At 43.8% G+C, this 13,143-nt stretch overlaps 1 protein-coding gene across 2 annotated transcripts in view; it reads right to left on the bottom strand.

Annotated features, from left to right (window-relative positions):
* Positions 1–13,143, bottom strand: part of PCTP (phosphatidylcholine transfer protein) — a 184,604-nt gene that overhangs the window by 38,866 nt on the left and 132,595 nt on the right. The window contains exon 1 of one of the 2 annotated variants that reach the window (XM_070060912.1): positions 9,300–9,339. The exons of the other annotated variant lie outside the window; for it this stretch is intronic. The gene's annotated coding sequence lies outside the window, so the exon portion shown is untranslated. Of the gene's footprint in view, positions 1–9,299; positions 9,340–13,143 lie in introns of those variants that run through there. 2 annotated transcript variants of the gene reach the window in all.

Genomic DNA, 13,143 nt, shown 5'->3' with positions numbered 1-13,143 from the left:
TGAGATCTTCAGAAAGTTATCTTGAAATGTATACTATTGCACCTGTTTCCTTTATTTCTATGCATTAAATCTTTTAAAGTTGCAGTGATTTCAAATTTTGTTTTTGCAAAAAATAAACTTTCCTTTTAATCCCATTTTCACCAATTGTCCTCATCTTCGAGTTCTTAGAAATGTTTTTATCCCTTAGTAATGTGAATGTGGACTAATCAGGTTTCCTCAAAATGGCCACAATGAACTTTTTCATCCCGCACAATCATTATAGAATGTTAACCCACCTCCCACTAAATGTAGAGTCTGTGTGTTCCGCTTGCATTGGGGTGGGCTTCCGACAGCATCAGAAGTGTTGTTCTGTGGCCTGCAGCACCAGACCACACAAGATTTCTTTGGGGACTTTCTTTCTCAGAACCCAGACACCATGACACGAGGAAGCCCCAGCAACCTATGAAGAAGGTGTCTTAGAGGGAGTCCAGAGGTCCTGGCCCACAGCCCCGGCTAAACTCCTCACTTGCTAGCCACCTGAGAGGGTCATCTAGCAGGTGGGTCCCCCAGCTCGTCCCCTCCAAACCTGGCTGAGCCTCCCTGGCCAACACTGCCTGGAGCAGAGACGGGCTGAGCCCCACCTAGATTACAGATTCACAAGAAAAAGTAAACAATGACTGTGCTTTTAAGCTACTAAGATTTGGGGTGGTTTGTTAGGCAGTAATAAATAGTTACAACAGAAGATATTCAGCCTTTTATGCCCATATTTCAAAACAAGGAAAACTAAAGTGAGACAAGAAATAAAAAAAAAAATTCCACTAATGGTTCCCTTTGGGTTTTTGCATGCACAAATGGCCGCTACGGCTGGAGCTATGCTGATCCGAAGCCAGGAGCCAGGTACTTCTTCCTGGTCTCCGACGTGGGTGCAGGCGTCCAAGCACTTGGGCCATCCTCCACTGCCTTCCTGGGCCACAGCAGAGAGCTGGACTGGAAGAGGAGCAACCGGGACTAGAACCCGGTGCCCATATGGGATGCCCATATGGGATTAACCAAGTGAGCCACGGCGTGGGCCCCTGTAAAATGCTTTAAAAGCATGATTTCAGGGCCCACTTTGTGTACTTTTAAGCTGTTTTTCATCATTCTTGAATTCTTAATTTTCTTAATTTTAATTTCTTAATTTTGACTCAAGCTCAGAATTCTGCAAACACTCACCACATGGCATTTAACTTTGGGGGAAATGGCTTGATTTCTGTTCCCCTCTTAGAGTACACCATTTGTTCTCTTTGGAAACTCTCTATTCCTGTAAGAAAGTTTGATCTGTCTTTGACGCTCAAGAATTTTGCTTGGATACACCTGAGCACATACAGCGTCAAACTCAAATATTTCTTTAGTTCAAAATTTTCTTCTGTTACTTCAGCTTTTCTGGTATTCTCTGTATTCCATTTCTTCTCCTGGAATTTGTACTAGGTATGGACTAAATCTCCTGGGTTAGGACTTCTTATTTCTTATCTTTCCCTCCTTATTTTCATATATTCAAAATTTCCCTTCTTCATTATTGTCAAGATCTTCTTAAATCTTCTTGAGAAAAAATTTCAAATTATTTAAAAATATTCACTCTTTATGATAAATATATTCTTTATGATAAATATATTTAATGCAATTTAATAGAGAAGGATAAGCATTACATAAAGTAGAAGAGGACATAGAAATATTTGACAATATAGTGTTTGTGTGTGTGCGTGTGTGTGTGTGTATATATATATATATATAGAGAGAGAGAGAGAGAGAGAGAGAGAGAGAAAGAGAGAATGAATGAATGAATCTGGGTACTGATGGATCACTTTTAGTTCCAAATATTAGTTGAGTATTATCAGTGTTGGTTCTAACTTTTTTTTTTTTTTTTGGGGGGATAGGCAGAGTGCACAGTGAGAGAGAGAAACAGAGAGAAAAGTCTTCCTTTTGCCGTTGGTTCACCCTCCAATGGCCACCGCGGCCGGCGCACCACGCTGATCTGATGGCAGGAGCCAGGTACTTCTCCTGGTCTCCCATGGGGTGCAGGGCCCAAGGACTTGGGCCATCCTCCACTGCACTCCCTGGCCACAGCAGAGAGCTGGCCTGGAAGAGGGGCAACCGGGACAGAATCCGGTGCCCCAACTGGGACTAGAACCCTGTGTGCCAGCGCCGCAAGGCAGAGGATTAGCCTATTGAGCCGCGGCGCCGGTGGTTCTAACTTCTAACGTGTTTCCATGAAGAAGCTAGGACACGGGGCCAGTGTTTTGGTGCAGTGGGTTAAGCTACTACCTGTGATGCCAGGATTCCATATGGGCAAAGGTTCAAGTCCTGGGTGCTCCACTTCTGATCCAGCCCCCTGCTAATCCACCTGAGAAAGCAACATAGCATGGCCCAAATACTTGTGTCCCTGCCTCCCACATGAGTGATGGATAGAGTTCCAGGCTCCTGACTTCAGCCTTGCCCGGTCCTGGCCATTGCAGCCATCTGGAGAATGAACCAGTGGATGGAAGGTCTCTCTCTGTCTCCTTCTTTCTCAATAACTCTGATAAATAAATAAATAAATATTTTTTTAAAAGCCAGAGAATAAGAGAAAAAAAACTAAAGAAAGCAATGAGGGGCGGCACTGTGCTGTAGTGAGTAAAGCCACAGCCTGCAAAGCCGGCATCTGACATGGGCGCTGGTTCAAGACCTGGCTGCTCCTCTTCTGATCCATCTCTCTGCTATGGCCTGGGAAAGTAATAGAAGATGGCCCAAGTCCTTGGGCCCCTGCACCCGTGTGGGAGACCCAGAGGAAGCTCCTGGCTTTGTATCAGTGCAGCTGCAGCCATTGCAGCCATTTAGGGAGTGAACCAGCGGATGGAAGACCTCTCTCTCTCTCTCTCTCTCTCTGTCTCTCTGCCTCTGCCTCTGCCTCTCAGTAACTCTGCCTTTAAATAAATAGATAAGTCTTTAAAAAAAAAAAAAAGAAAGAAAGAAAGCAATGAGAAAATTAATTCAGTGGACTTTTTTAAAAAAAAAATTATATATTTATTTGAAAGGCAGAGTTAGAGAGAGAGAGAGAGAGAGATCTTCCATCCACTGGTTCACTGCCCAAATGGTCACAATGGGTAGGACTGAGTTGAACTGAAGCCAGGTACTTCATCTGGGTCTCCCATGTGGGTGCAGGGCCCATACACTTGGGCCATCCTCTGCTGCTTTCCTAGGCCATTAGCAAAGAGCTGCATTGGAAGTGGAGCAGCTGAGCCTCAAACCAGCACGCATATGGGATGCTTGCCTTGTGGCAGAAGCTTAACCCGCTATGCCACAGTGACGAAAACAGAAAATTCAATAGACTCAATATGAACTCTTTAATTGACGTGGAAAGAGTTTGTCATATATGGTTAGCACTAAATGAGCAAGCTTGAAAAACTATTATACAGTATAGTCCTACTTTTTAAGAATTATGATACCCATATTATGGATTGAAGATAGAACATGTATTGATAATTCTATTGAAACTCCTGTTAACATGCAAGTTTTATTTTCTACTTATATTTACTAATTTTATACCTTTTTTACACACAATGGCTAGGTGTTCCTGGTGTCACTCAAGAAGAAAAAAATAAGACACCATCGTTCTTGATATTGGCGATTTGTGTCCCTTACAACACAGGTTGGGGGAGTTCCTGATCTTGTTCAAGTTTTATTTGCTAATTCAATACAGACTTGAAGCCAGTAGAGGGCGCAGAGGAGCAACAGAAGGAAGTGGCTGTGAGTAACGGGTACATAGCTGGGTTGAGAGGTCTCATAAAGCTTGAAGGTTATTTTGACTTCTTTTTCACTCATCTAGCCAAAAAATGTCTAAAAGATCACAGGAGCATAGGTTCAGCTTGGATTTCATTTATATTGCAAATATTTAGCATTTATTATTTGGAGAGTCAAAACATGCACTTTTAGTAGATAAATGGATAAATATGATTGAGAGCCTATTTTATGCCAGACATTGACATATATTATACTTTATAAACTGTAGCATCCTATATAAAATGCCTGAGTTTCATCAAATGTAAACAGATAGGTACAGCCTTGATAAGGGTGCTTCTAAAATTATTACTATCTTTATTTGTTTGAAAGGCAGAGAGACAGAGAGGGGGCCAGAGACAAGTGGAGAAAGATCTTCTATTTGCAGGCTCACTCCCACAAAATCCCATAACACCTGGGGTTTGCCAGGCTGGAGTCTGGAACTCCATCCAAGTCTCTCATGGGGGTGACAGAGACCCAAGTACTTGATAAATCACCTGCTACCTCTTAGGGTGTACATTAGCCACCAATTGGAATAGAAAGCAGTGTTGGGACTCGAACTCAGGCACTCTAATAAGAGCTGTGGGTGTTCAGGGGTACAGCTCAACAGCAGAGCCAAATGCCCACCCCAGGCCGCTTTTTAAAGAAGGAAAACAAATGATTCCCATTTTAAACACTGCACCTGGGGATTAGAGAAAGCTTTGGTTAGAGAAAATGTTCACATAGCTTGGAGCTTCTGAAAAAATCTAACAGCTACACACCACTTTTTAGTTCATTAAATGCTTTTTTTTTTTATTTCATTCAACATACTATAAAATACATCTTTCTCTTAAAGGTGAAAAAGCAAGCAAACTACGTGACTTGTGGAGGGTGGCTAAGTTAGGGATTCTCAGGAGCGCCGGGGTACATGGTACTGATTCCACCACACTCGTTGTCTAGGAATCTGGAAAGTTTCCCATGTAAAGAACACCTTGGGCTCACTGAGCTCCCACACGGTCTGAGAAATATGTAAGGCCAATACAAATCAAAGAACTTTTGCCTTCACTGTTTTTTTTTTTAATTTTTTTATTTTTATTATTTCTTTTTAACAGGCAGAGTGGACAGTGAGAGAGAGAGAGACAGAGAGAAAGGTCTTCCTTTGCCGTTGGTTCACCCTCCAATGGCCGCCGCAGCCAGCGCGCTACAGCCGGCGCACTGCGCTGATCCGATGGCAGGAGCCAGGTACTTCCCCTGGTCTCCCATGGGGTGCAGGACCCAAGCACTTGGGCCATCCTCCACTGCACTCCCTGGCCACAGCAGAGAGCTGGCCTGGAAGAGGGGCAACCGGGACAGAATCTGGTGCCCCGACCTGGACTAGAACCTGGTGTGCCGGCGCCGCAAGGCGGAGGATTAGCCTAGGGAGCTGCGGCGCCAGCCCTTTTTTTTTTTTTTTTAATTTTAAATAGAATTTGAATTTATACACACATTTGTATCTCAGATCTCTTCTTCCTGGTTTATTTAATCTAGATTGAGTGATTTTCAAATTCTAAATTTTCAAATTCCACATTCAAATTCCAAATGTTCATTCAAAATGTAAAAAATAAAAGCATATCCTAATAATTTGCTTTTATCCTTCAAGTACTTTTAAGAAATAATTAGGGTTGTGGATGAGTTATCTTCTTTTTTAAGTACTTGTGGAACCAAACAGAAATTTATGATCATATGTTAGCTTCTACTACACCCCTCCTCCCTTTTGTACTAATTTGAGTCCTTAAGAGACCCCTGTTTTTGATCAGCATGGAGCAAGCCATGGAGCTGCAACAGGCTGAGAAGCCTCACAATAAAACCCTTGTTGAACTCTTCAGGTAAACTATTAGACAAGGACATGTAAGTCGTAAGTTTCCCAAAACTCAAATAGAAAATGTTTAGTGGTGAGTGAGAGGTATAAATTTTCTCAATGACAGAATTCAAACCAACAAATCCAGGCAATCTGCTTGAACAACTCCTTTTATTTTTAAAGATTTACTTATTTATTTGAAAGGCAGAGTTACAGAGAGGCAGAGGCAGAGAGAGAGAGAGAGAGAGAGAGAGAGAGAGAGGTCTTCCATCTGCTGGTTCACTCGCCAGATGGCCGCAACAGCCAGAGCTGAGCTGATCCAAAGTCAGGAGCCAGGAGCTTCCTTCAGGTCTCCCACGTGGGTGCAGGGGCCCAAGGACTTGGGCCATCCTCCACTGCTTTCCCAGGCCATAGCAGAGAGCTGGGTGGGAAGTAGAGCAGCTGGGACTGGGGATGGGATGCCAGCTTTACCCACTATGCCACAGCACTGGCCCTGAGCAACTCCTTTCTTAATATAAGAAAAAACATGAGGAAAGAATACAGCTATTTCCAATTTGCATGAGAAAATGTTTCATTGCTTTTGGAGGATTTAAAAAAAATCAAAAAGGAACAAAAACCAAAAACCTGTTCATCTTTCTGAACCTTCTGCCAAGAGAACACTAGATTCACAGGACTCACTACTTTAAAAACATCTATCACCTCGTTCAGAGGAAATATCCCCAGACTTGTGCTGAAAGAAACTTATTATTTTAAACTTAAAGAGAGGCTCGTGAATGCTGGAAAATAAAGATTAGCTGTGTCGCATTTAAAAAGCAGTGGAATGATCCAGGTTGGCTTCGGAGATAGTCAGAAACTGCAAAGAAAATAATAATGAGTGAGTCACTTAACCTCTTCAGCCTTCGATATTTCTCAGGTTTAAAATAAAAGAGCTCGGTTAGATGATTTCCAAGCTCCCCTGCAGCCCTCGGAGTGCATGAGGGGACTGCAGAAAGCTCATGAAAAATGGAATTAAAACATTAGCTCATTTTACTGCAAAAATTTTTTTAAGCCATGCATAGCATTTCTGTAATAAGTGGTTTTTCATGAATTTTTGAGCCCTCTCTCCAATGCATGGAGTTTTAAACATATTGCACCAAAATAAGCTTATCTTTTAATTCCACCAACGTTTGGAATACTCTCCGGGGTGCCTGGGGCTTTTTGATAGGTCTGTATAGAATGTTTTGATTTGTAAGTGTTCTTGGAGTCAGCCTGTTCAGGGCATTAAATGGTTAACGGGAAAGCCCCGGCCAGCTGCAGCAAGAGGGGGGGTTGATGGTGGCACTCCATCAGAGTATCAGGTCCACATTTCCATGCAACAAGGGTCCTTCTTAGCTGCACTCAGTCTGGAAATGAATTCTTGCTGCTCAAAAGAAGGAGGGAGATCTATAAATCAGCCTACCGCAGAGCCGCAAGAGCACAGAGGCCACAGGGATGGAATGCCCAGAGTGTAAAAGGAAGTCGTAAAACAGGCAAACAAGCAAGAGAAAGCCAGGCAATAAACAACCGGAGAGGCGTTCTACAGTGCGTTAGAGAAGACAACCTCCTCTTTTACCAAATTTTATGAATATAAAAAGAACAGATTTCTTGTATTCCATAGGCACAATTCTTAGAAGATAACCAAGCAAGGGGACGAGATTCCCTGCTAAGGTGAATTTGGAGCAGTTGCACGTATTAAACCTGCTCACTTCCTACCACCAATGTTAAAGATCAGGAAGCAAGAAAGCAGCCAGTTGTCCCAGAGCAAAAAAGAACCAGAGAAGAGCAGTGTGCAGAGAATGAACTGGGGACCAGCATTGTGCTGCAGTGGGTTAAGCTGCCATCTGCAATGCCGGCATCCCATGTGACTGCCGGTTCGAGTCCCAGCTGCTCCACTTCTGATCCAACTCTCTGCTAATGAGCCTGGAAACGTAGCAGAAGACAGCCTAAGTTCCTGGGCCCCTGCCATCAACATAGGAGATCCCAGTGGGGTTCTAGGCTCCTGACTTTGGCAGGACCCAGTCCCTTTCGTTTTGGGCCATTTGGGGAATGAACAAGCAGATGGACGTCTTTCTCCCTCTTTCTGTAATCCCGTCTTTCAAGTACAATCAGTACATCTAAATGAAAAGAATGCACTGTCAGCCCCATGAGGACACAGACCATCAGATGGGCTTACAAAAAAGAAAGCTCCCAAAGACCTCTGTCAGAAGGCATAACGGAGATTGCCATGAGAGTATCCATAGTGTGTTGGATAGCAGTATACGTGACATAACTGCTTCGAAATCGTGTCAGCCTTATTCCATACTGGAAATTCAGTCATTTTCAATAAGGCTTCCTGTATTTACAACGTTTCACATTAAAGAAACCCTGCAGATACCATTCTCCCGGGTTAAAATCTTTGGAAAGACCTGAACTTTCATTGTCATCCAGACTGCCAATATGGAAGCAGCATTCTTCAGAGCAAGCTGCCTTAACCAGCTTTTTTATTGTACTTGACACTTTCACACATCCACTCTCATTCCATCCAACCCACAGAAGCTAGGCAGCTGTTCTCATCCTCCTTTTCCAAATGAGAGGTATAGAGGCACAGAGATGTTCACGGGTGTGTCCACAGTCACAGCTTATGGAGCGGTAGTGGGGACCAAGTGTACATCAGTACACTTTTCCTTGAGAAATGTGTACTGGAAGGCTAAATATACACAGGTCCTATGCTGTGGCATAGGAGACACAAAGATTTTATAAGTTCTAGAGTTTTGATGAAGGGGAACCATGAACTTTTTTTTTTTTGACAGTGAGAGAGAGAGAGAGACAGAGAGAAAGGTTCCCCTTTGTCGTTGGTTCACCCTCCAATGGCCGCCGCGGCCGGCGCGCTGCGGCCGGCGCACCGTGCTGATCCAATGGCAGGAGCCAGGTACTTCTCCTGGTCTCCCATGGGGTGCAGGGCCCAAGCACTTGGGCCATCCTCCACTGCACTCCCTGGCCACAGCAGAGAGCTGGCCTGGAAGAGGGGCAACCAGGACAGAATCCGGCGCCCCGACCGGGACTAGAACCCTGTGTGACGGCACCGCAAGGCCGAGGATTAGCCTAGTGAGCCACGGCGCTGGCTATGAACATGATTTAACCCCGGGGAATGGTATGGTTAGGTTCACATACCCAGTAGCTTGCTATATGAATGTCAAACAGACCATCTCAAATTTCACCTAGGTCACAGACTAAAAGGATTGCAGGGGGAAGCATTTGGCCTGGAGCACGTTGGAATCCTGGACTGAGATCCTGGCCTCTGGCTTCAGCCTGGCCCAGGCCTGCCTGTTGTGAACATTTGTGGACTGAACCAGTGGATAAGAGGTCTCTCTCACTCTTGCCCTTCTCTCATTCTCCTACCTTTTGTTTGCTTGTTTGTTTTAAAGATTTATTTATTGATTTTAAAGACAGAGTTACAGAGAGAGAGGGGGAGAGGAGACAGAGAGAGAACAGAGAGAGAGAGAGATCTTTCATGCGCTGATTCATTCCACAAATGGCCACAACAGTCAGCCCTGGGCCAGCCTGAAACCAGGAGCCATGAGCTTCTTCTGGGTCTCTCACGTGGTGCAGGGGTCCAAACTCTCGGGCCATCTTCAATTGCTTTCCCAGGTGCATTAGCAGGAGCTGGATCAGAAATGGAGCAGACAGGACTCGAACCGGTGCCCATATGGGATGCCAGTGTGACAGACAGCGGCTTGTCCTGCTGTTTCACAGCACCAGCCCCTCTCTGTCTTTAAATACAAAAAAATTAAATACATATTCCTGACCTTCCAACACACACACCCTAAATATCCTGATGCAGCAATGCAGTAGGTCAGGGGAAGAACCCAGAAATTAGTATTTTTGACCAGCACTCTGTGATTCTCAGGCAGGTGCATCTCACGGTAGTACAGGACATGGTGGAAGGTGATAAGATTCTAACCCCACCAAAAGGCAGAGGAACGTACAACATTTTCTCTTGCTGGGCTCTAACCCATCACTCAAGAATCTGAGCTGGGTTCTTATAAAGGAATTCTCTGCTTTGATGAGAAACACACAGCAGCACAGCTGCTTCTTTCTGGACTCCGTGGGCTGGAAAGGGAGAGGCACTAGGGAAACACCCACTCCCTCCTAGGAGAGCAGTCTCCTAGCAGCCTCGGGGCGTCCAGTTGCTTCTACAACACTTGTCAAAATCCTGTATCCAAAAGCCTTGTTGGTACAGCGGTACTTGCTTCCTATTCCCAGGGAGATTCACCCTTGGGTTTTCCTATCCGTCTTCCCTAAAGTTGGCCGCTCCTGTGTCCTGTCACATAAAACCCTGAACTGAGGTCTCCGACTTACGTCATGTCAGTCACAGCAGGGGGAGGTGCCACAGTGTGGATTCTGGCCCCTGCTGCTTTGCTTTCAGCCTCAATTTGCAGTTTATTGTGTGATTGGACACCCCGAGCTCCTTACTGCTTTGGCTTTGGATCAACAAGAATGGAAATCAGGATGCAAACACTAGAAACATGGAATTTTCTGCTCAGAGCCGAAGAAAACGTGCACACCGTGCACACCGCAGGCAGTCCCTGTGCCAGGTGCCGTGACTCTCTTCACATGGAAATAGATGAATATCCACAGTACGAGGTCAATGGCTTTGCTGACAGATGTTGCACAAGGGAATAATCTTTTTTTTTTTTTTAAAGAGGCTTCCTACAGCTGTCCGTGTAGCTTGGGTCATAGGGGTAGCTGTTTCCCCAAGTTGTCTTATCTCAGTTTTCTGATATTATGAGCCCAAATAGGGTTTTTTTAAAAAGCAGAATAAATGGAAACAATAGTAAAGGACCTAGAGACAGAATGCTGGGCATCTTACAGATGGAGCAGAAGTTGGATGGCTGGCTCAGGCCGCAAGAGGCAAGAGAAATACAAATTCACTCTCCCTGACTTTCAGTTCATGGCTGGTTTCATTGCACAATAAGAGCAGAGAGTCAGAAACGTTAATTTTGTTGTGGAAATAATCCAAAACCTTACACTGTGACCCCAGGAAAAAGGATCAAGCCCTGTGAGTGCTGTAAAGAAAATTTTCCAAACCAAGTTTAACTTGGAAAATAAATAACAAGAAAAAAATAGAGGAGATAGCTCTCCTGCCCCCCGCCCCCCCAGACTACTGAGTCCATCAAACTGGAACTCCTCCAGAGTCATTGGTGCCTGATTTATGGACCTGGTGCTTATGGCTCCTTGGGGTTCAAGTGGACCCGATGCCCTCCTGTGTACGCTGATGGAAGAAACATCGTGTTCCCATTCTGCAGCCAGCCACTCTCCCCGGATCATTGGTTTTATCACATTGTACATTGCTTTTACAAAGACAATAATGCCTGTTTCCTGTATAGCTTATTCAAGTAAACAAGAAGGAGACAGCAAGGTCCCGTCTCCTTTGCAAAATGAGACTTTACATTCTGTCTAAAGAAAGAAAGCAAAAGATCTGTTGTTCTCTGCATTGTTCCATAAGATAAGTTCATAAGATAAACAGTTCTGTTTTGAATTCAATTCAGCTGGGCAAATTGTTCTGTTTCTCACTACCCACCCACGTTGTGGACATCAAAGATCTTTTAAGTGGATGAGTATGCTTCCAAAAGCTTTCTTGAGTTGGTCCTATTCTCCATCCGTGTAATGCTATGGAGATTCTGTGGGAAGGCAATTGCCTGCTTTTTCTGGCAAAACCATCATTTCAAAACCCAAGAGTTTATTTCGGGATGAGTGTATATTCCTTGTGAGCTACGGAAAGTGTGCATATCATCTAACACAGAAATGATATTCCATGGGGATGAGGAGGAGAAGAGCTGGGAAGTCCACGGGACTCCAGTTCCAGATCCCAGAGTCATCATTTCCCATTCTGTGGTCCAGGGCAAGCGCCTTAACATCCTTGTTTGTGTGGGTTTTTTGTAAAGATTTATTTATTTATTCAAAAGTCAGAGTTACACAGAGAGAGGAGAGGCAGAGAGAGAGACAGAAAGAGAGAAGTCTTCCGTCCGACGGTTCACTCCTCAATTGGCTGCAACTGCCGGAGCTGCACCCATCTGAAGCCAGGAGCCAGGAGCTTTTTCCTGGTCCCCCACGCGGGTGCAGGGACCCAAGGGCTTGAGCCATCTTCTACTGCTATCCCAGGACACAGCAGAGAGCTGGATTGGAAGTGGAGCAGCTGGGACTTGAACTGGTGCCCATATGGGATGCAGGCAATTCAGGCCAGGGCGTTAACCCGCTGCGCCACAGTGCTGGCCTAACCTCCTCATTTGTAATGACAAGACTATTTTCTCACACCTACTTCTTGGATTATTTGTATTAAATGAAATAATGTATCTATGAAAGGAGAAGAACAGAAGTAAGTGCTGAATAAATATTTGTTGCTTATTAGGCGGGGTGTGTGACTGGACCTACATGGTTTCTACCATCCAAAGAATACTGAAAAATGGCAACAAAACTTGAATAATTAAGGAATGATAATGGGTAATTATTATATATCATATATTTTATCATATTATACTAGTTATTCAATTAAAATGATTCCTTATCATTTAAAATTGTAAAGAACAATTGATGTACTTGGAGCTATATCTCTGCATGCTTGAAAAAATCCATTTGAATTATTATCTAAGTTTTCAAGTTTACATTTGGTTTTTACTCATTATTATTTATGAGGCTATTTCAAAACATTGGTGGAAACACAGCTAAATGATGATTTTTGGTGCAAAATTTTTGAAACCTATGCATTATTAATTCATAAGACATGTTTTCCATGAATTTTTTGAAGAACTCTCATAGTTGTTCTTTTATTTTGCCAAGACTAATATTGTCCTTGAGAGACTTATGGCAGGTTTCCTGCTCAACAAGATGATGGAAGGCTTGCTTACATGGTACCAAAAATGCTGTGTTTCTAAAGAAACCCACAGTGGACTTGAACTGTTTTTAAAATATTAATTCACAGAGCAACATACAATTGGTTCTTAATAAGACAAACACTATTTTTCCTTATCTGAAGTTGAGTGACCAGGACCCTACCACCTGAATAGTAACTTGGAGCAGTGATCAGTGGAGAAAATATTTTCATTACCAGAATTTATATGAGCTCAGGTATTGTGGCACAGGGAGTTAAGTCACAGCTTGGGACACCCTCATCCCACATCAGAGGACATGGTTAAAGTCTTCCTTACTCTGCCCTCCAGATCCACCTTCCTGCTGGGAAGCAGAGCATAATGATCCAAGTACTTGGGTTCCAGCCATCCACGTGGGAGGCCCAGATGGAGTTCCTGGCTCCCAACTTCAAACTGACCCAGCCCCCACTGTTGTGAGCATCTGGGGAATGAACCAACAAATGGAAGATCTCTCTCTCTCTCTCTCTCCTTTTCTCTATTTTTTTTTTTGTTTGTAATTCTGACCTTTCAATAAATAAATAAATCTAAAAAAACCTATAAGGTGCTATTTTCATGTCTGGCACTGCACAAAAAGAATTATATAGCTATTTTCTTGTTTTCACGGAGTTTAAAATTGAACATACAGTGAATGTG

This window comes from Oryctolagus cuniculus, chromosome 17 (assembly GCF_964237555.1).
Source record: "Oryctolagus cuniculus chromosome 17, mOryCun1.1, whole genome shotgun sequence".
Lineage (NCBI taxonomy): Eukaryota > Metazoa > Chordata > Mammalia > Lagomorpha > Leporidae > Oryctolagus > Oryctolagus cuniculus.
Note: the sequence above shows the minus strand (reverse complement) of the source record. Positions and strands in the feature narration are given on the sequence as shown.